The sequence below is a fragment of the Artemia sp. Qi Xiang Cuo genome, chromosome 15 (assembly GCF_049724085.1).
Source record: "Artemia sp. Qi Xiang Cuo chromosome 15, ASM4972408v1, whole genome shotgun sequence".
NCBI lineage: Eukaryota > Metazoa > Arthropoda > Branchiopoda > Anostraca > Artemiidae > Artemia > Artemia sp. Qi Xiang Cuo.
The window spans coordinates 55,843,473-55,863,922 of NC_142808.1; the positions used below are offsets into that span (position 1 = coordinate 55,843,473).

At 35.0% G+C, this 20,450-nt stretch overlaps 1 protein-coding gene across 1 annotated transcript in view; it reads right to left on the bottom strand.

The window, feature by feature from the left end:
• The window catches only part of LOC148943878 (uncharacterized), a 404,571-nt gene that overhangs the window by 111,548 nt on the left and 272,573 nt on the right, over positions 1-20,450 (bottom strand). The gene's annotated exons all lie outside the window — the stretch shown is intronic.

Sequence of the window (20,450 nt, forward strand, 5' to 3'; positions counted from 1 at the left end):
GGTTTTAATCGAGGTATTATTTCATCATGATCAAGTTAAAAAATAAATTTTAGATCTTTTAAAAATTGCCGTATTTACTTTCAGTTGGTAGCGTCACTCTTGTTTAAACGCGTGTGGCCGTAAACTGAACCAACAGTGATGAAATCAACAACCAGAAAGAAGTAATGGGAAATATATAATTTGGGTTATATATTTGAGCATTGGGGGGTCAAGGGTAGAATATAGTTGAGCTGCAGTAAAAATGTATAAATTACGATTATTCTGCATATTATGATGTAAGAATTGTTTCTTAACATTTTTTCTTTTCAATAGCCCCAGTTCTTGGATCCTACCACGTTGTTGGTCTAAGACGGATAATTTAAGCTTCTGGGAATAAACTCAGAGTTTAAAATGTCTCCCTGGAAGGTGTTTCCAAGCTTTTATCTCTACTCTTTCCATACCTACCTTCCCAAGGCTTAAAAAACTGCATAAATTTTGGAAATAAAACACAGTTTTCTGTGATTTTAATTTGAGCCTGATTTTTTTACTCTTGGTTTTGAACATAATATATTAATAATTGAATGCGTAATGGATTAAAGGTATCGATTCTTTTTTCCTAGAATTCATCCCTTTTTAAAATTTCGTTGAATTTTGCTTTATTTGGTATATCAAAATTAAGTACTTTTCTTTTTTCCTTGAGAATTTTACTTTTCATACCTTTTACCTTGAAATATATACCCCTCTTCCTCCCCTTATAATATCCTCCCCTCAGTTTGTTCAGGCTGTAAAATTTTGGTAGGTTTCTATTCTTGATTGAGTGGTTCAACTGCAATTTAGGATCTTCTTAAAGTCCAGGAAAGCTGCTAAGTAGGCAAACGAAAATCTATGGAATAGATATTCAGCTCAATATAGGGCATTGGGAATTTTTTTAAATACCTAGGTCTACCTCCACAAGTTCTAATGCTAGAAAATTATTAACCCTGTATGAAGGTGTATCAAAGTCAGGGAATAATAGGTCAGTAAAACGGAAGCGACCCCCAAAATATGATTCATAAGAAGTAGAATATTATAGCCAAAAGTAAAATTTTAATTATTAGTTGTAGTTGTTTATATTATTTTTAGATTTATTTTTCATAAACTATTGATCTTTATTTTGTATTCTGCTGCCAGATATCTATGTTTTAGAAACAGATCAGACAGTTTGTGTTAATGAACTGTAAATAAGGAGCAGCTTGACCCGATAGTAACCAAAACTCTTACAAATCAAAAGAGCTGTTTTCGTTTTTGAAGTCTTTTTTTTACCGGTTGATGTCCCTCTACAGAAATACAGCCAACCTCCGATAAAAAAAGGTATTAAATTACTCTCGTAAATTTAACTCGAAAAAAGTAGGTTTGCTACTGGTGTTCGTATTATTTTACGCCAGAAACCCATGATGTTGCCAAGAAAACGTTTAATGATTGATAAAAACGATGTTTCTGAATTGGAAGTTTGCAGATCCTAAGTTCTCTTTTAGAGAACTGTAAAAGCTTAATATATATTTTTTGAGCCGCCACCACAATATAATGCCATTCCTAAAGGCTCACGCTTTTACTGAGCTGTATCTGCAAGACGTCATGGGAATACATTGTCAAAAGTATGGGCAGTATTGTGGACACACCTACTCGCGGCTGCAATGTTAGTTCCACCACTTGGTGCATTGTTAGTTACCCAGTGGCAAAGGCCCGTCTCCTAATGAAACATGTAAGCCTATCATTTAAGTGGCGTTGGATTTCCAAAGAATAAATGAAATTTCTTCCGCACAACCAATCGTCCTTATAAACTGAAATTACATTGAATTGGTGAAGTAGCAGAGCAAATTGGCTCCAAGACGCCCCGTGTTCCGCTTAATTTATGAACACCATTATGTCTTATGTTCTCATTAAAACCATTATGCAATCCATATCTTTAACGTTTCAAGACGAATATATGGTTAATCTTAGGAATGGAAAAATTAGAAAACTCGCAATCCTTACCCCGGGGGCTGTCGGGAAGTGGTATTTCTAATCAGAGGAGCCTCCTTCTAAGTTTAAATGAACACCCCGTCCATAAAAACCTCATGTCCCTGGGTGGCATAACTTCAACCCTTAACCCGGGTTCTTGGGAGTTTGTCAACCCTTAAGGCATTATTCTAAAATATTTGAACTATTTTGAGCAAGATGACTATCCCAAATTTAAATTGAATACATTTGGAGAAAGAGGGCGTGGGAACGGGGCTAGTTGCCCTACGATCCCTTTTGACTATTAAAAAAACTAGAACTTTAAATTTACAATCAAATGAGCCTCCTCCAAAGCTTACACAACTACCCCTTCCATAAAAATCTTTCATGCCCCTGGGGCATAGCATAAAACCCTTAACCCCGGGCTTGGTGGGTTACGGTAAACTCGGAAGTACTATTACATGATCTTTTAACTATTTTGACCAAAATAGTTATGTCAAAATTGTAATGTGATGCATTCGGGGATAAGCAGGCGTCAGTAGGCTATTTAGCCTCTGATCACATTTAAATCTTAAAAATAGAACTAAAACTTTCAGTCAAAAGAAACTCCTCCAGAGTTTATTCCACCCCTTCTTAAATAAATTCTTAAATGACCCTGGGTCATAGCTTACAACACTTGCCCCCTTCTGGAGGCATTATAATATGATCTTTGGACAATTTTGGACAAAACACTAATCTCAAAGTTTTGATAGGATACACTTGCAGTAAAAGGCCAGAGGGGGGGGGGGCTACTTTCCCCGATCACTTTTAAGTCTTAAAAAGAGAGCTGAAACTTTAATTTTGCAATCAAGTGAGCCTCCTCCAAAGTTTATAGTGCCATTCCTTCTATTAGAACCTTATATGCCCCCTGGGGTATAAATTACAACTCTTGCTCCCGGGGTCTGGGGGGTTTTGCTCACCTTGGAAGCACTTTTATGTAATCTTTGAACTATTTTGAACAACATGGCTATATCAAACTTTTAATCCTGTGCAATTGGTGAAAGAAAGGCGTAGAGGGCTGGTTGGGCTCTGATCACTTATGACTCTCACAAAGGCAACTAAAACTTTCCATTTCCGATCAAATGAACCTCTTCCAAAGTTTTTACGACAACTCCTTCAATAAAAACCCTATGTACCCCAGGTTATACCCTACAACCTTTATCTCCAGGCTCTGGGGTGTTTTGTCCACCCCGCAGGTATTTCCTTATGATCTTCAGAGAATTTTGAACAAAATAGGAATATCAGAATTTTGGATAGATGTATTTGGAGAAAAGGGCTGGGGAGGGGGCTATTTGCCTTCCAATCATGTTTGACTTTAAAAAAGGGAGCTATAAACTGTCAGTTTCCAATCAAATGAGCCCCCTCCAAAGTTTTTAAGCGCACCATTTCCATAAGAAGCTTAAGAGCCCATGATACATAATTTATAACCCTTAACACCAGGCTCTGGGGGTTATGTTAATGACAGAGGCATTGTTATGTGAAATTTTGATTATTTTTAACAAAATATCTATCTCAAAATTTTGACCGGATGTATTTGAAGAATAGAATACGTGAAGGCGGTGTACTTGTCCTCAGAGCCGTTACGTATGGAGGAGAGGAGGGACCCCTCCCCAATGTTTTTGGTCACTCGGTAAAAAAAAGAAGTTGATAAAATTGGGGTGGTTCGCGCTCCAATTTTTCCAACGCCACTAAAATTCTTTGTTTGGTTCAATGAAGACCACGAAAATACTGATGTGTTATCTACAGAAATATCGAACTTGGTCTGTAAACGCAGCAGTTTTACTGACTCCTGTCGTGATTTTACAGATGGTGCTCCAATTTTCCATTTGGATGAAAATAAATATTATTACAATAGTGACATGATATGTACTGATATCTGAATCTCGGTTGGTAAATACAGCAGTTTTACTGACTCTTGCATTGATTTTACTTATTGTATTCGAAACAGACATTATGCTAATTATTGAAAAAAAAGTTTGTAAAAATGACCTGCCAGTCTGTAAAATCTCTCGCCCCATCCCCTTTCAAAAATTTTGGATAGTAACGACCATGCTTGCCCACCAAATACTTTTGATTCTTAAAGAGGAAACTACAACTTTCAATTTCCAATCAAATGAGCCTCCTGCAAAGTTTATAAGACAGCCCTTTTTATAAAAACCTTATGACTGAATGGATGTATGCATTTTATACCCATCAATGAAAAAAGAAATTGAAATCAAAAAGGCGAACGTAAGACACTAATTCTTCTGACATAAAAAAAATAACCAGAAACAAGCGCAAACTACACCACGGGTGGGACTTGACAAATTATTTAGATCAATTTGCCACATAAGCGCTTCTTCAGGATTGGTAACACCGCACTGGCACGTAATATACCTGTTGCTGTCCATGGTGGTAAACACAGCAAAAACTTAGCACACTTATAGTACAGTGAAATTAATTTCGGTTTATCTGTAGCCGTAAGAATGGGCCAAAATGAGCTAAGATAATTTATTAAATAAGGTTAATCATAAATGACAGCCATTTTTAGACATTCATTTTAAAATCTGCTGATTAGTCACCAAAAGGATTGATATCAATTCAACAATTGATTTGAAGGTTGGTAGATATTATAGTGAAGCAGAAATCAGAAAGTATTTGTGGATGTTGATAGAGTCTGATGATGACTCTGTTTGTATGGTATTATTGTAGGACTGCTGTATGAAGGTGTAACCCTGGTGCTACCTCTATCCTTAACACCAGTTCTTACAAACCTCTCAACGCCAGTTTAGAGGAACAACTGAACTGGAGCTTGTCCGTCTCTTTTTTTTTACCTTTGCTTCTCCCTTGATCAATTATTCTCTTCCCACATATATCTGCTGTTTTTTTCTTTTATCATTAGACAGCAACATGGAAAAAACGACTGAAGGTTAAATTTTGTAAAAAATTAGCCAAAATTTTTAACTGCAGCATATTGTAGCAAATCTCATTATGAGTTGCTAACTGACTTGAATCCATTCAAAGGATATAATTTCTGAAAAAAAAAAAATACTGTAGTTAAATCTCAGTAGAACAAGATGATTTCCTTGGAATAAACACAGGGATTAATTTCTTTAAAATTTTTCATATTTCTTCTTTAGACCCTTGGTAATGAACTTATTTGAAGTCATGGATACATAATTACCATACTAAAACAATAATAGTAACAAAACCTACACTATCTTAAATCCAATACAATCATTAAGGAAATCACTATCTAATTTCACTTTTTTTTTTAATTACTTAAGTTTATGTTACATCGTTACATAAATTGAATTTAGACGAGCTTCCTCATTTTAGCTGTTAAGATTAAAGAAGTTGTCAAGTTGTAAAGATTAAAACGTTCAACTCACCTCTAAAGCTATAATTTAGATTAACGTTTTTTCTTAGATATCTAGTTAGCTTAGAATTATCAAAAACATGGGTATCTACTCTTCTGGTTTTATAGCATAATTTTGCATATGTTGGTTTAGTTTATAATGGCTAGATCTTCAACAAGTAGTCAAAAAAATCATACTTTGAGTAAAATTTTAAGAGCTAAGTTTTAGAGGTTTTGCGAGTTCAGGGTGCTAGTATTGGTTTGAAAATTAATGTTAGGAAGACCAAGTCACTAAGGCTAGGAATAAGTGAAGATGAAAAGGTGACGTTGGGTAATGAAAAGATTGATCAGGTGGGCAGTTTCACTTACCTTGGTAGTATTATTAGTAAAGATGGTGGGAGCAGTGAAGATGTTAAAAATAGAATAGCCAAGGCTCAGGGTGTTTTTTCACAGTTAAAAAAAGTCTGGAAGAATAGGAAGATAAGTCTGCAAACCAAGATTAGAATCTTAGAAGCTACAGTGATGACAGTGGTCAAATATGGCTCTGAAGCATGGACGCTCCGAAAAGCGGATGAAGATTTGCTAGATGTTTTCCAGAGAATTTGCTTAAGGATTGTTCTGGGTACCCGGCTGACAGACCTTATTTCAAACAATAGGCTATGCGAAAAATGTGGTTAAATACCGCTCTCTAGGTCTATAATGAAAGAAAGGTTGAGGTGGTTAGGGCATGTTGTTCGGATGAAGGATGACAGATTGTCGAAGATTGTTCTTTTCGGCCAACCATCTAGGGCTAAACGGAAAGCAGGTCGCCCCCGTCTGGGGTGGGAGGACGTCATAAACAAAGATTTAAAGGAAATGGGAACTTCGTGGGCGGGTGTAAAAAAGGAGGCTTTGAATAGATTGGGGTGGTGGAGGAGCGTGCGTAGCTGTGTTGGCCTCAGGCGGCTTGGTGCTGCGATGAGTTGTTAGTAGTTAGTAGTAGTAGTAGTAAAAGATTACCCTGCTGAAATTTAAAACCTGCTTAAATGACTCCATTCTATAATGAACATTATTTATCTATCTTAAACGACCCCTAAGTGTAGTAGGCATAACTTGATCGGGGGATTGGCCTCTCGAGGGAGCGTTCAGCATTGCTTCACATAATAAAAGTCATATTCCTCAATAGTGAAATATTTCATTTCCAAGAAAATATGCATGGACTTGTTTCGCGAGGGGGAGGGGAAATTTTTAGTTGAAGTGAGGAGGAATCTTATCAAAACAACAACAACACTGAAATTATATGAACAATATAAGGAAATATCAGGAAAATGATGTTAACCACAAGTCTTATGGGTCCCAGGTCTAGAACCCCCATCCTTCCCTGATTATATGCCTGTTTTTTCCTCAAAAAGTCAGAATTGCTAAGAAATACACAAATTGTCACCCAAAGTTTAGCCTAGTAGTTTTACTTCAGTGATTTTTAAATTAATAATAGCTGTGTAATAATCATGTTTGACTTTAATATAATTTAGTTTACATTAAGTGTAATTTAATATAATTTTATTAGTTTAAAGCTCACTTTAAAGAATTTAATCTAATAATCGTTAACGGCTTTATTTATATAGTCGCTTATAACTAATAATAAAATTGTTAGCCAAATACTTTTATTTGCTGTTTTAAGGGCTTTCCGGCAATAGAACAAACAATACAATTTGCACACCGGAACAGGCTTACGTTGACGTAAAAGAAACAAAAGAACTATAAATTTGAAAGAAAGTCAATAATAAAAAGCAAATTCCTTTCAATTTTATGCTTGATGTTAAAACCTTTTTTTTTATTTGGAAAAAAAAAATTCGAATATCCTACCCCTCTCCCCAACATACAGCATGCTTGAGACCCCATGGACACCAAGAACATCTAGCACACCACAAAAATCTCCAATACCTGCCAGATTCTCTTCCCTGTTCCCTGCCCCAGCAAGCACCAGCTCCAGCACCAGCAATAGGCAAGTAAGACCCACAAGCCTACCAGGTATCAAGCAAAACTCCAAGCCATTAGCTCCAGTAGCATCAGCCACAAACCAGGCCACAGAATCAATGCCCATCAACACAGCCAAGGCAATCACCAACCTCATAGCCTACACCATGGTAAGTGCTTTCCTTTCCCAAGCTAAAATGCCCCAAGGACTTAAGGCAGTCATCATGAGAGAACTAGCCACAAAAAACTTCTCTAAAAGCTTAGTACAAACTGCAGAGCTAGATCTAATCACCATCCTAAATAACCATCAAGCTTACCACTATATGGCCAATGTATAAAGTCCAAATCCACAACCAACCATTACAAAACCAGAGCAAAACCACACTGAAGATCCTCCAATGGAACACACGCTCACTATGAAAAGAAAAGCTAGACCAGCTGCTCATGTATATTAAAGTAAAAGATACACATGTTATATGTGTCCAGGAAACCCACCTTGACCAAGAAAGTACACTATGGGTAGAAGGATATGAGCTCTACAGGAAAAAAAAGATCATCTGGCAGGAAAGGAGGGGGTGTGGCTATCCTTGTAAGGAAAGATGTTAAGCACAACTTCATAATACCAAAGGAATACCCTAATGAGGTTGATGTAGTTGGAGTAAAAATAAGTCTTAAAGATAGAGAAACACTAACAATATACTCCTTTTACAATCCCAATGGTAACCAAGAAGCTAAGGAATTCCTTACAGAAATTGCACCTAAGATGATTCATCAGAAAATAATAATAGCAGGAGACTTCAATGCTCATAGCCCCACTTGGGGAGGAAAGAAAACCAACAAGGCGGGCCAATTTTTAGAAAACCTACTAAATGAATTCCCAGAAATGTCAATAGCCACACCACATGGTATGAATACCTATTACGACTGCAAAACTAACCTTTTCTCCACCATTGACCTACAACTAATGCCAAATAAACTATCTAAATACTCAAAAATAAGTACAGTCCCTCACCTACTAACAGACCATTATGCCATACTGGTAGAACTGTATATGAAGAAGAAGAGCACACACCAAAATTTAACAATAACAGGGCAAACTGGACTAAATTTAAAGAAATTCTCAAAAATATTGATTACATGCCAATTCAAGAAAGCCAAGACACAGAATTCTGTACCAAAAGACTAACTACTCATCTTAAAGAAGCTGCAATATCATCAATACCTAGAACTACCAACAAACAATACATAAACAAATCATCAAGGAAGACATCCAAACCATGGTGGAATGACCAGTGTCAAGCCTCATTTACTGCAAAAAGAGATGCAGAAAAGAATTTTAGAAAAAACCCAAACACCAAAACATACATCCGATTTAAACAAGCCTGCGCAGGACTCAGAAGAGACACAAGAAAGGCCAAAGCCCTGACATGGGCTTCCTACTTGGAAAAAATTGACAGATACACACCTGAATAAAAAATACACCAATTTTTAGACAGAATCATGGGAGCAGCAAAAAAGAAGAATAACATTAAGCATCCCTTACTAGTATCTGGTATCCAACTTGAAGATGATAGCAAAAAAGCTGAAGCACTTGCTGACATCTACCAACAGAAGTTTGCCCACAAAGAAGAGTTAAATAAGCAAAGGCACAATGAAAGATTAAATACAGCTTATGAGCTAACACAGCCCTTTAAAACAAATGAATTCCTGCAAGCAGTTAATAAAATGAATCAAAAAGCAAGCCCAGGTGAAGATGAAACCCATATCTCTTGGATATCAAATGCCCCAAGAAACTTCCAAGAAGCTCTTATACATACGTTTAACCTCTGCTACTTACAAGGAGTATTCCCCCAGCAATGGAAACAAGCAATTATAACACCAGTGGCCAAACAAGGGAAACCCAAAGATGACCCACATTCATACAGACCAATTGTATGTTTATCAACCCTTAGTAAGTTGTTTGAGAGAATGCTCTACAACCGTGTCAAGTGGTATACAGACAAATAACATCCTCCCAAAATATCAATCTGGATTCAGAGCTTACTATTCAAATATAGACATCATTTTGAAACTTGTGACAGATGCAGAGGAAACTATGAATGAACGATTAATGCTGGTTGCTGTATCGATTGATTTAGAAGGAGCATATGATAATGCACAAAAAGAAATACTAGGAGAAAGACTCTATGCATTAGGCTTCCCCCAACCAATCAGAAAACTGATTGATAGCTTTCTAGATAATAGAACTTTTAAAGTTAAAGTAAATAGGAAACTATAATCCTCAAGACCTATTGAAAAGGGACTCCCACAGGGAGCTGTACTCAGCTGCTTATTATTCATATTGTATATGACAGCATTAAAAATTGACTCACTACATGGATTTTTTGCAGATGACACTGGAACATGGGCAAAAGTGGAAACGTTTGCTGAAGTTGCAAATAAACTCTAAACTATTTCTAATAGCCTCCAGGACTTTTCTACCAACATGAAACTACCCATATCAGTCCCCAAATCAGTGATCATATATTTCCATAATAGACGAAAAGTAGAATTACAACCAGTTACCCTAGGAAATTCTACAATCCCAACTACCAGTGCAACTAAATACTTTGGAATAATTCTAGACAACAGGCTTACCTTCAAACCTCACATTGACCATATCATACAATCATGCATGAAAAAGATGAGAACTATTCAAAGACTATGTGGTACAACCTGGGGAAGTATGGATAGATCCCTCCTCAAACTCTACACACAGTACATCAGACCAGTAATTGAGTATGGCCTGATTATCTTGCTCAAAACAGCTCTTCAATAAATTAGAATGTGTGCAAAATACAGCAATCCGCCTTGCCACAGGATGTAGAAAAACAACAAAGATTTAATACCTTCTACAAGAAGCAGGGCTTACACCTATTGAAAATAGATACAAACTTTTCACCGTAAGATGCCTGACAAAATTGGAAACAACCCCTCGTCATTTCTTATTACCATAAGCTAGAGCTAGCTAAGTTGAGCTTAAAAACCCCCCGCTGATGTCAGCAATTATGGCCAGGACACAATACCCCATCAAGCAAGACCATGTTAAACTGAAATAGCAAAAGATCCACCATGGATATCAATCACCCCAGAGGTTAAACTAGAATTCCTCCCCCAAAAAAGGGAGAAATTGAATCCCAAACTGCAATCCAACATTTTGGACAGCTCCTAAAATAGGAATATGATGGATATAACCAACTATATGTTGATGGATCATTAAGTGAAGATGGATGTGGAAGTGGGTGCTTTCTAAGAGAGCACAACCTCTGCATTATGGAAAAACATCAGGCAGGGGTCAGCATACTAACAGCTGATGTAGCTGCCATCAATTTGGGCTTAGAGATGCTAATTAAACTGAAACAGAGCAATAAACATATAGTAGTATTCTCTGACTCCAAATCTGCTCTCAATATCCTAACAAACCCTAACTTTGATACACTAGACATAGACTTACATCAAACTAAAGAAAACCTTAGCAGCCTTGGAAGATTAGGCTGTGTTATTAAATTTAAATATATACCTAGTCACCTGGGTATAGAAGGAAATGAAAAAGGACAATATAGCAAAGCAAGGAGCAAAAAGCCAAATGGAACCAGTAAAACCTCTAACTATAAGGGACATAACTAGATTACAACTAAAAACACTACCCAAATTAAAGCCATCAAATCTATCCCCCTTTCCAACCAGGATGCAATCAGTCTGGTTTCATCGCCTGAGTACAAATACAGCTAACTTCAACCACCATTCTTTCTCACATAAAATTAAGCAGCCAAATGGACAAGTTGCCAGTAGCCCATTTTGCAGGTAAGATCAAAGAAGAAACCCCTGAACACATACTGCTGAAATGTAAAATGCTGGAAAGAAAACAAGTGAATCTCCTCAATTTGAAAGTTCAACTAGGACTGAATTCAAACCCTCTGACAAATGTAAAAACTTTGACCCAATCTTCAAAAAGAGATTTTTTCATACATGCTTTCAAACTGTTAATGGATCTAAACCTACAACACTATATATAGCAATCAATTTATGCTGACTTATTGAATTGGGTAAACCCTACTACGATTATACCACATTTTTTACCTTATTAGCTAATCTACATGTTTACATATTCATCCATATTTCGAATATTTATAAGCAGTGTTTACAATTATGCCGTTTATTTTAATAGTAACGTAATTTTTGTGACTAGTGAATTTACCTCAAAAAGCGAAATCCTGTTTAGCTGCAAGTGGAGTATCTAGAGAAGAGGGTCATGAATTAATTCATGAAAAAAGAAGAAATATTCAAAGATTGGGATACATTGTCAACCCAACCCAGAAAGAAGAGGGGCAAATGATATGATGTTCAGGACGCACGCCTCGATTCACTACAGTTGATTGATTGATTGCGTTGCAGTCCCTTTTCTAAAAAAAAAAAAAAACATAAAAAAAAAAATGAAGTTTGGACAGTTTTGTCCAAACTAGCACCTAACACACAATGTTAGAATTGAAAATCAAGTATTTTGCAGTAGGCATCAAGACATGGCTAATTGTAGAAAAAGCCAAGACAGATAGTCCGAGTGATTGAGAGGGAAATCTGGGATAAGCCATTTTTAGGATTGTATAAAAATGATGTTATTTCATTTGTTGATAGATAAGTCTATCTACTATCCATAAATATGTCATTGCTATGTCCACTAGACTTGGTATACAAAATCTGGGACTGAATTTGCTTGGACTCACAGGCGGTGAACAAGTAAAACCTAAGCCAAAAAGGGTTGGCCACTTGTAGTCTACAGGCGGAATACCTTGTCATAGGATTGACAGATGACCATCAAGTCCCCTGAACTTGTAGGCGAACGGTGAAACCTATAGTTTTCCAAGTGTTTGGTTAAATGGCAGGGGTAGACGGTGAGAGTGAGTATGACTCTCTTATTGGACAAATACTTGTGTGTTAGCTTTTGTAAAGGCACGCCTGCCTAGAGTCTCAGGAATCTTGACCAAGAATTTAAAAGTCACATAGGACCAATAGATTGTCTGTAATGAAAGGCAAACAAGGCAAGTCAGCCTATGGTCTTTGGCAAGTTGACCGAGATTTTAGAATTTGACACAGGACCATCAATTTGCTTGGTATGACAGGCAAACAAGCGTTTAAAGCCTAATAATGAGGGCCCAGACTATCTAGTGTCATGCAGGTAAATGACCCAATTTATATAACTGAGACATTTGCACTAACAAAAACTTAATTCAATATTAGTTGGACCAAACTTTGGAGAAGTTTTCCTCCCTTTTTTTGCGCTATAAGCAAACAATACTAAAGAAAGAAAAATAGAAAAAAGTACTCTGTGGGACTAATTCTCATTCTATACAGTAAGTTGCACTTGCGCTTTAGTGTGTTTATGGGGGGAGGGACGCTGGAAAGTTGACAACAGTGGAAGTGTTGCGCAAAGCGAGCAATTGGATAATTTTCGAGTTGGAAAATTTAAAGATTCTGTAAACCATAATGCTTACCCCCCCCCCCCTAATGTGCAAATCTATAGCGCAAATTTATTTCTAAAGTAACGAAGAAACAAAAAAAAACAAAAAACGCTGTGTTCTTGAATTTTACACAGCGTAAGCTTGAGTGAATGGCGCATAATACACAAGTACCAAAAATTCCTTCCCCCTACGGAAATTAAAAAAATAAAACTCAAATAAAATTCTCAAATTTGGAAAACCTTATTTTCCATGGGGGGGTATTTTCCGGGGGGATAGTCGCCGGGGGTGTATTCGCCTAGAACCAGTATATATATAAACCCTTTTTTCTTTTGTGCCAATGTGTAAGCAAAATTTTTACGTAGTTAAAATTTATTAAATTACAAAATTATAGATATACAACCCTTTTTTGAATTTTACCCAGTCTACCCTACCACCTTTTAGTGTTTTGTTCTCAACAGCCCCAACTGTACTTCTTCTTACTGGTTGATTGTTAGTTCCTGTTAAAGCAATAATAAAGAATAAAGAGGCTTAGCAATTTTATAAATTTTAAAATATTTAGGCGAATTTCTATTTTAGGGGCTTTTTGCTATCTCGGAAAGCAGTTGAGTTAAGTGAGATTTGAAAAATTGAAATTTTTGCAAAATGTGGGACTGAGCATAGGCAACGAATAGCTACTATTTGAAAGATAAAGATGGCTTTAAACGATTGTTTGCCTGTTATTTCAAGCAAATTAATGGTTCTATGTCAATTCTAAATTCTTGGTTAACCTTCTTAAGAACATGGGCGGGCGTGCATTGTTTGCCTCTCATTAAAGGCAATCTTAAGTCTTTTGACTGAAGTCCGTTCTTCAGTCAAAAGAAAGGAGAGAAGAAGAGCCAGATAAGACCGGGTAACATTGCTACAGACGCAGAGACGAAATTGTATTACTTTTTGAAACGTTTTTAGTGGAAAGATTACGTAAGCTGTTCATTGAAAGAGAATAAGCATCTGCAAATAAGGTGACATACTGTTAGATAAGGGCCAGTCAAATATCAATTTATCACTCAATTATAAACACTTCACAGCGAAATTAATGAGTGCAATTATAGTCCATTTTTTCACCCTGCTGTGTTTCCAGTAGAAATCACAATAACAATATCATATCCAAATCTGTTTCTCCTGGCCTTTTGGGTAGTTTTGCACTACGTTAACTATAAATCACCGTAAAATATGTTAGTATAATATTTAAAATATGTAAAACAGGTAAAGTACCAGTTTTAAGGGGGTCCGTAGAATTACGGTAAAATACCCAATTTAACCAATTACAACACTAGAACAAACCAATATTTATTTTTTCTTTACTTCTGCATTGGTTTCCCCAAGGATATATAATCACTCAAAGGGACATCCTCCCCTTATCTCTTGAGTAGGAATCCTGGTGACAATCATAGTTTTAACTGTTTACTTCTCTGAGGACAGACCAATAACTACATATATCTTTGTTCACTGTTTCTATCGAAATGATAAACAAAGAGATTTTAAGGAAAGGTGAGAAAACATTATAAGAAGAAAAAAATGGATTTTACTGGGGTATTCACTCGAACATGGAAACATATAGTGATTAATTTGGAGAGGGTTAGTCATAGCCAAAGGAAGTAAAAATTTAAAAAAAAAAAAGCAAAAGAAAATCAATGAACAAATCAACAAAAATATTCCAAAAATCAATTTTTGAACTGAAAAAAAAAAAAAAAAATAGAAATTAGTAGCTACAAAACAAAGGAATGGTTTACAATAGGGTTCAGCAAGACCACAGAAGCTGTTATTGTAGACTACAAACTAGCGGGCTTTTTCTGAGAATGGGTTGTTATATGATAATTAAGATTTGATTTAGAATAATTTTCTCTCTTGCATATAACATGCTTAAATGGCTTCACCCCGGTGTGCACTCTTTTGTGCGTAATCAAATGGGTTGACTGAGTGAAAGTTGTCTTACATATGTCACATTTAAAGGGTTTCTCCCCAGTGTGCACTCTTTGGTGACGAGTCAAACCGCTTGACTCAGAAAAAGTTTTCTCACATGTATCACACTTAAATGGTTTCTCACCAGTATGTACTCTTTGGTGGTTAATAAAACTGCTTGACACAGAAAAAATTTTCTCACATATATCACACTTAAATGTTTTCTCACCAGTATGTACTCTTTGGTGCGCAATCAAACTGCTTGACACAGAAAAAGTTTTCTCACATATATCACACTTATACGGCTTCTCACCAGTGTGTACTCTTTGATGCGTAATCAAACTGCCTGACTGACTAAAATATTTCTTACATATATCACACTTAAACGGTTTCTCACCGTTGTGTACTCTTTGATGCCGAATCAAGCTACCTGCCTCAGAAAAGTCTTTATTACATATATTGTATTACGGTAATCACCTGGCAAAAAAAAAAAAAAAAAAAAAAAAAAAAAAAAAAAAAAAAAAAAAAAACTGTCTTCCTGCTTTAGTAACTGAAATAAATGAGCACTTGAACAAGGTCTAGACCCTACTCATCCATCCAGTTCCCCAGGACAAAACAATATAACCAATCCGACAGTCCGAAAATCAAGTCCAAAATAGAGCAAAATCAGCATCAATAAGCATACGTCTATGTTCCAAAACCAAGCTATAGCACCTTAAATCTACAAAAACATTATATTCCCAAGGTGATCACCATATATTGGGGCTCGTCAGATGAAAACTCATTGCCTAAATGGGTTTCGGCGCTTAAATTTCATTACCCAGGCAATTGAGCGTGCCATGCCATAATCTGGCATACCCCTATATAGTGCAACCAATGGAATAAACATAAACAAAACCCAAAACATCCAAAAAATAAAAATATATACCCCAGAAAACTTTTTTTCAAACATTCTTAACCAACCTTCAAATAACACTGAGAGCCGAACTTCAACCGATTTAAATACAAACAAATAAATAACACTAGTCCTCCACCCGGAACAATTTCACTTTCACTCAAATTCTAAGAATTAAATTCCGAATATTCCACCATAATCTTTACCACAAGTGTCGCAATCCAACCCTCAACAACCGGGAAGATAAACCAGTTCCATCAACCAGTCACCGTAAAATATCATTCAAGATATCTTGATAACTTTTATTATACTTATGTAAAAGCTGATTATCCTTAAAACAAAGCTTTTTAAATTGCCAAGCAAGTTTATTGGCGGAAAACCCTCTTATGATTAGCTTCTTGCTAAGTAACATACATCTACTTCTAAAATCAATGTAATTAGTACAAATTCTTGCATATCTAAATAGTTGGGGAAAATACGATGAATATGTTACATTTGAATGAATATTACTTTTTGGAAACGGAAAATTAACTATTTCAAAATTAAAATCGTCTGTTTTATTGTATATCTTAAAATTTATTGTATTATTAGGTATCACATTAATCTCTAAATCTAGAAAATGGTCATATGTGCCATTTCCATTACTGGATTCCAGCTTTAACTCTGGTGGATATATTTGAATTGCAATCTCTAAAAAATTTGAACAATTTATCACCAGAAGGTCATCTATATATCTTTTATTATTTGAGAGCAAATACTTTATATTACTTGGATTCTTTTTATCCGTCATATAATCGTATTCTAAATAATTTAGAAATAGGTCCGCTATAACTGGACTGGCATTACCCCATAGAGGAATTCCATTACATTGATAATATAGATTGCCGTTAAATTTTATATAAGTATTAAATAGAACAAATTCTAGTATATCAAAAATCATATCTAGGCTATAACATCTTGAGCTAGTTGTACTATTAAAATAATTAGTCCATCTCGCCTTCTTATTATACACATCCATTTTTAAAAACGGCAAATTAGACAAAAGAAAAGCTTTCTTAATAATCTTTTTTAAATTTATAAATACTAAATTAATGGGTAAATTTGTATATAATGTAGTGAAATCAAACGAGTCCACTCTTTTGGCTGAAACTAAAGCAAGAGAGTCTATTACTTGCAGCGAATTATTAACACTCCAGTATGGATTAAAATTAGAAAATTTTTTAATTCCCGAACAATATGCCTCAAACTTATTTTTGATTTCTCCTAAAATACACGACAAGTCAGTAGCCGCAACTCTGGTCGGGCACCTTGCTGCCCCCGCAATAAAGCGTGGTTTCGGGGGATTTTTATGAAATTTTGCCGTCCAATATAAAAACGGAAAACTTTTATCATTATCATTAACTTTAATATTAAATTTTTTAAAAAGTATATCCTCTATTCCAATCAATAGACTATTATTAACATCTTGAACCTTTTTATATGTATTTGTTGTACTAAGCTCCTTTGTTAAAACATCACAATAAAGCTTCTGACAAATTATTGCAAAATTATTATTCGCTTTATCAATGGGTAAAATTACAAAATCCCTCTTTATATTATCAATTGCTTGTTTTATCTTAGAATTACAAAAAACAACATCATTATCATGCTTATTTGTCCTCTTATATATCTTATTTCTAACCTTATTAATAATTAAATTTTTCCAATTCTGAAAACTATTTTTATTAATTTTCTCTTTTTTGCACCAATTATCAATAAATATTTTGAGATTATTGTTTAACCCTCTAAGCAGATTCGAGGGTTTTAGATGATTTGAAAGACGGAATTTAGCCACCATTTTCATTATATTCTTCAGTTCAATTTGCTTAATTATTTTTAAATCACCTTTAATAATATGCTCGTAAGTTGGAATAACAAACGATAACAATTGGTCACACAAATAGGTTTCCAATTACTATCCGTGTCAAAATTCCTAAGTATTAAATTATAATTAAAAATCATTTGTCCAATCAAATGGCTTGACTCAGAAAAAGCTTTCTCACATATATCGCACATAAACTGTTTATCACCAGTATGTATTCTTTGGTGCGTAATCAAATGGCCTGACTGAGAAAAAGTTTTCTCACAGACCTCACATTTAAACGGTTTCTCATCAGTGTGTATTCTTTGGTGCTGAATGAAAATGCTTGACTTAGAAAAGCTCTTGTCACATACATCACAAATATATCGCTTTATCTTTATATGTTTTTTTCCAGTCTTTTCAATGTTTTGTGTTTTTTACGGCGTAAGGAACTATTCAAATACATCTTATGATTGTCCAAGTTTTTTGCTTCTAAATCCACTTCGAATGAATCAATAGCCTTCTCTGTCAGTTTCTTCACCTTCACGATTGGTTTTGGGCCAGAGACTTTTGGTTGATCCACACCATCAGAACTGCACACAGTAGAATGAATTATTTCTATTGTAAAAAATTATTTTATTAAAATTAAATAAGGTGTAAATGATTCAATAATTTGACATCATAGCATTACAAATGAAAGGTGAACATTCTACAACTGTTACCTGTTTTGCATCTACATAACCTACCACTTTCGAATGAAACAAAAATGAAAAAACTAAATTTGAAATTAGTTTCACTTCATAGAAGATTAGAATAATAATAAAACAAATCTTTATCAGCTTTAAAACTTAAGTCATACGGGATTTAAAATTTTTTTGAAAGGTTTTAACGAATGATTTGCTTTTCTACCCCTCTCCCCTAGTTGAACTTGTATTAAACTTGTATCAAAATTTCACTTGAACACTATTTCAACGGCAACATTCCATAAATTAGGAAGGCCATTGTATCAATAAACTCGTAGACAGCAGAAAATAATTATGTAGTTCAAAAAACGGGGATCTACAGGGAAAAGTGCCCCCCTTTCCCCCTTTCACCGTCATTTCTGAGCAAACTTAGGTTTAAACTAAATTGATGTTCAGCTTTCGCTTTTAGCCTACAAACATTTTTGTAGACTGAAATGTTTTATTTTTATTTCTTTCACGTTAATGATTTTCACTTATTTAGAAATTCCTTTAAAGGAACAGTTTTTTTAGCATTGCTATCATCATGATGATGAATATCAACAAGATCATAAAAGAGACACAGTTGCTCACAAGCAAGTTCTAAGCACAGTCTAATAACACACAAAAATTAGCTTTAAATATGCATATTCTCTTTAGCTATTGTTAAGTCCTTTAGCCAGTTTGCTAAAATTATCTTTCTAGAACTGCAAATTTTTGACAGTCAACTTATTTAAAATCACAATTACACCAGGATCGTAACATGGTTTTACTTACTTTTCACACGATCGTCTAAAAACCAAGTGCAATCCAAGTGCCACCCGAATTGAAAAATAGTTTCAGAGATGCAATTTTCATTTCACATACTTTTTTCTAATAGTTATTTCTAGGGATTTTGCAGTAGTTTTCTTTTGTGTTGTCTATTCAGATACTAGTCAAAGAGGTCACGTCTAAAGTTACTCCTAAAAGATTTAATAGACTTTTGCATTGTAAACCTTTGAAAATTTGACAGCCATAAAGACGAATTTGACCTAAAAAGCAAAATGAGAGGACGCAAAGTCTAGCACATGATTTAATAGCACTTGCAGTCAAGCGACTTTTGCGGCAAGAACGACAAGATAAACGGGCAAATACTCGAGAAGAAAAAAAGGTAAACGACTAAATAATAATAATAAAAAAATACTATGAAAGAAACATAAACTGCTGACAGATTGTAGGTAGTTTTAAAAACAGAAAAATTTATTCAGATAATACTTTGGATAAAGATAACTCCTACTTAACGATTGGTTTTACACTATTCGATTGGTTTTTACACGATCGAATGCGATCGTGGCCCTTAAACTTAGTCTTTAGAATTGGTGGCTTAGTTTTGTCATAGACCTTTTGAAATATCCTCCATAGCTTCTATTTTGATTGAATGTAAGTTGACTTGAACTTACGATACTTCCCACTCTAGAAAATTTCACTTACTTTGTTAACAATTTACTCATCTCTGGATTATTAAAATTCGATTGACAAAAGTAGAAGTTTGAATGGGGGAAACACAATTTTGGCTGGCTCAATTCTATTATCTCAAATCTTTTATTGAAGATATTTAGAATAGCTTGACAAATAAAATAAAATAAAAATTAAGCCCTTATTCCCATTTTAGGTGTATTCGTAACTGATACCTCACTTTTTTAATATTTTTACTTTGATTGGTATAAAATTATGAAGTTTTTCGGTGAGTTAACACCGAAATACCACATTTTCACCAGTGTTGTCATCTGGACATGTGAAAATAAACAGGCAAAATTACTTGATTAAATTTGACAATGCACAAAAATTTAATAATTATTACTGAAATCTTGCACACATTTACTGTTATTTATTGTCTAACCTATTCTTTGCTTCTTAACTGTCATTTGCTCGTAAGGTGTAATTCTTTTTCAAAATTGCTCTGTAACTAATTTCTTTCTTTCGCAGGACATGAGAATTGACGTCCACCTTTAAAAGATAAAATAAACTAAAATATCAAAATTGTACAAATATTTACAGGCTTTTGGCACTAGGCCCGACATACCATTTTCTATCAAACTTCCAATTTTTTAAATAATTTCGATCCTTTTCTTAGGAACAAACGCGCAAAAAACGCACCCTGGGGGTCCATAATAGAAACTGGGGCCCCCACTCCCGGGGCCGTAAATACAGACGGAGGAGGAAGAAGGCCCCTCTAATGTATACTCAGCAGGGTCCACTGACGTAGGGACACGTCCCGTGAGTTACATACCTTCCC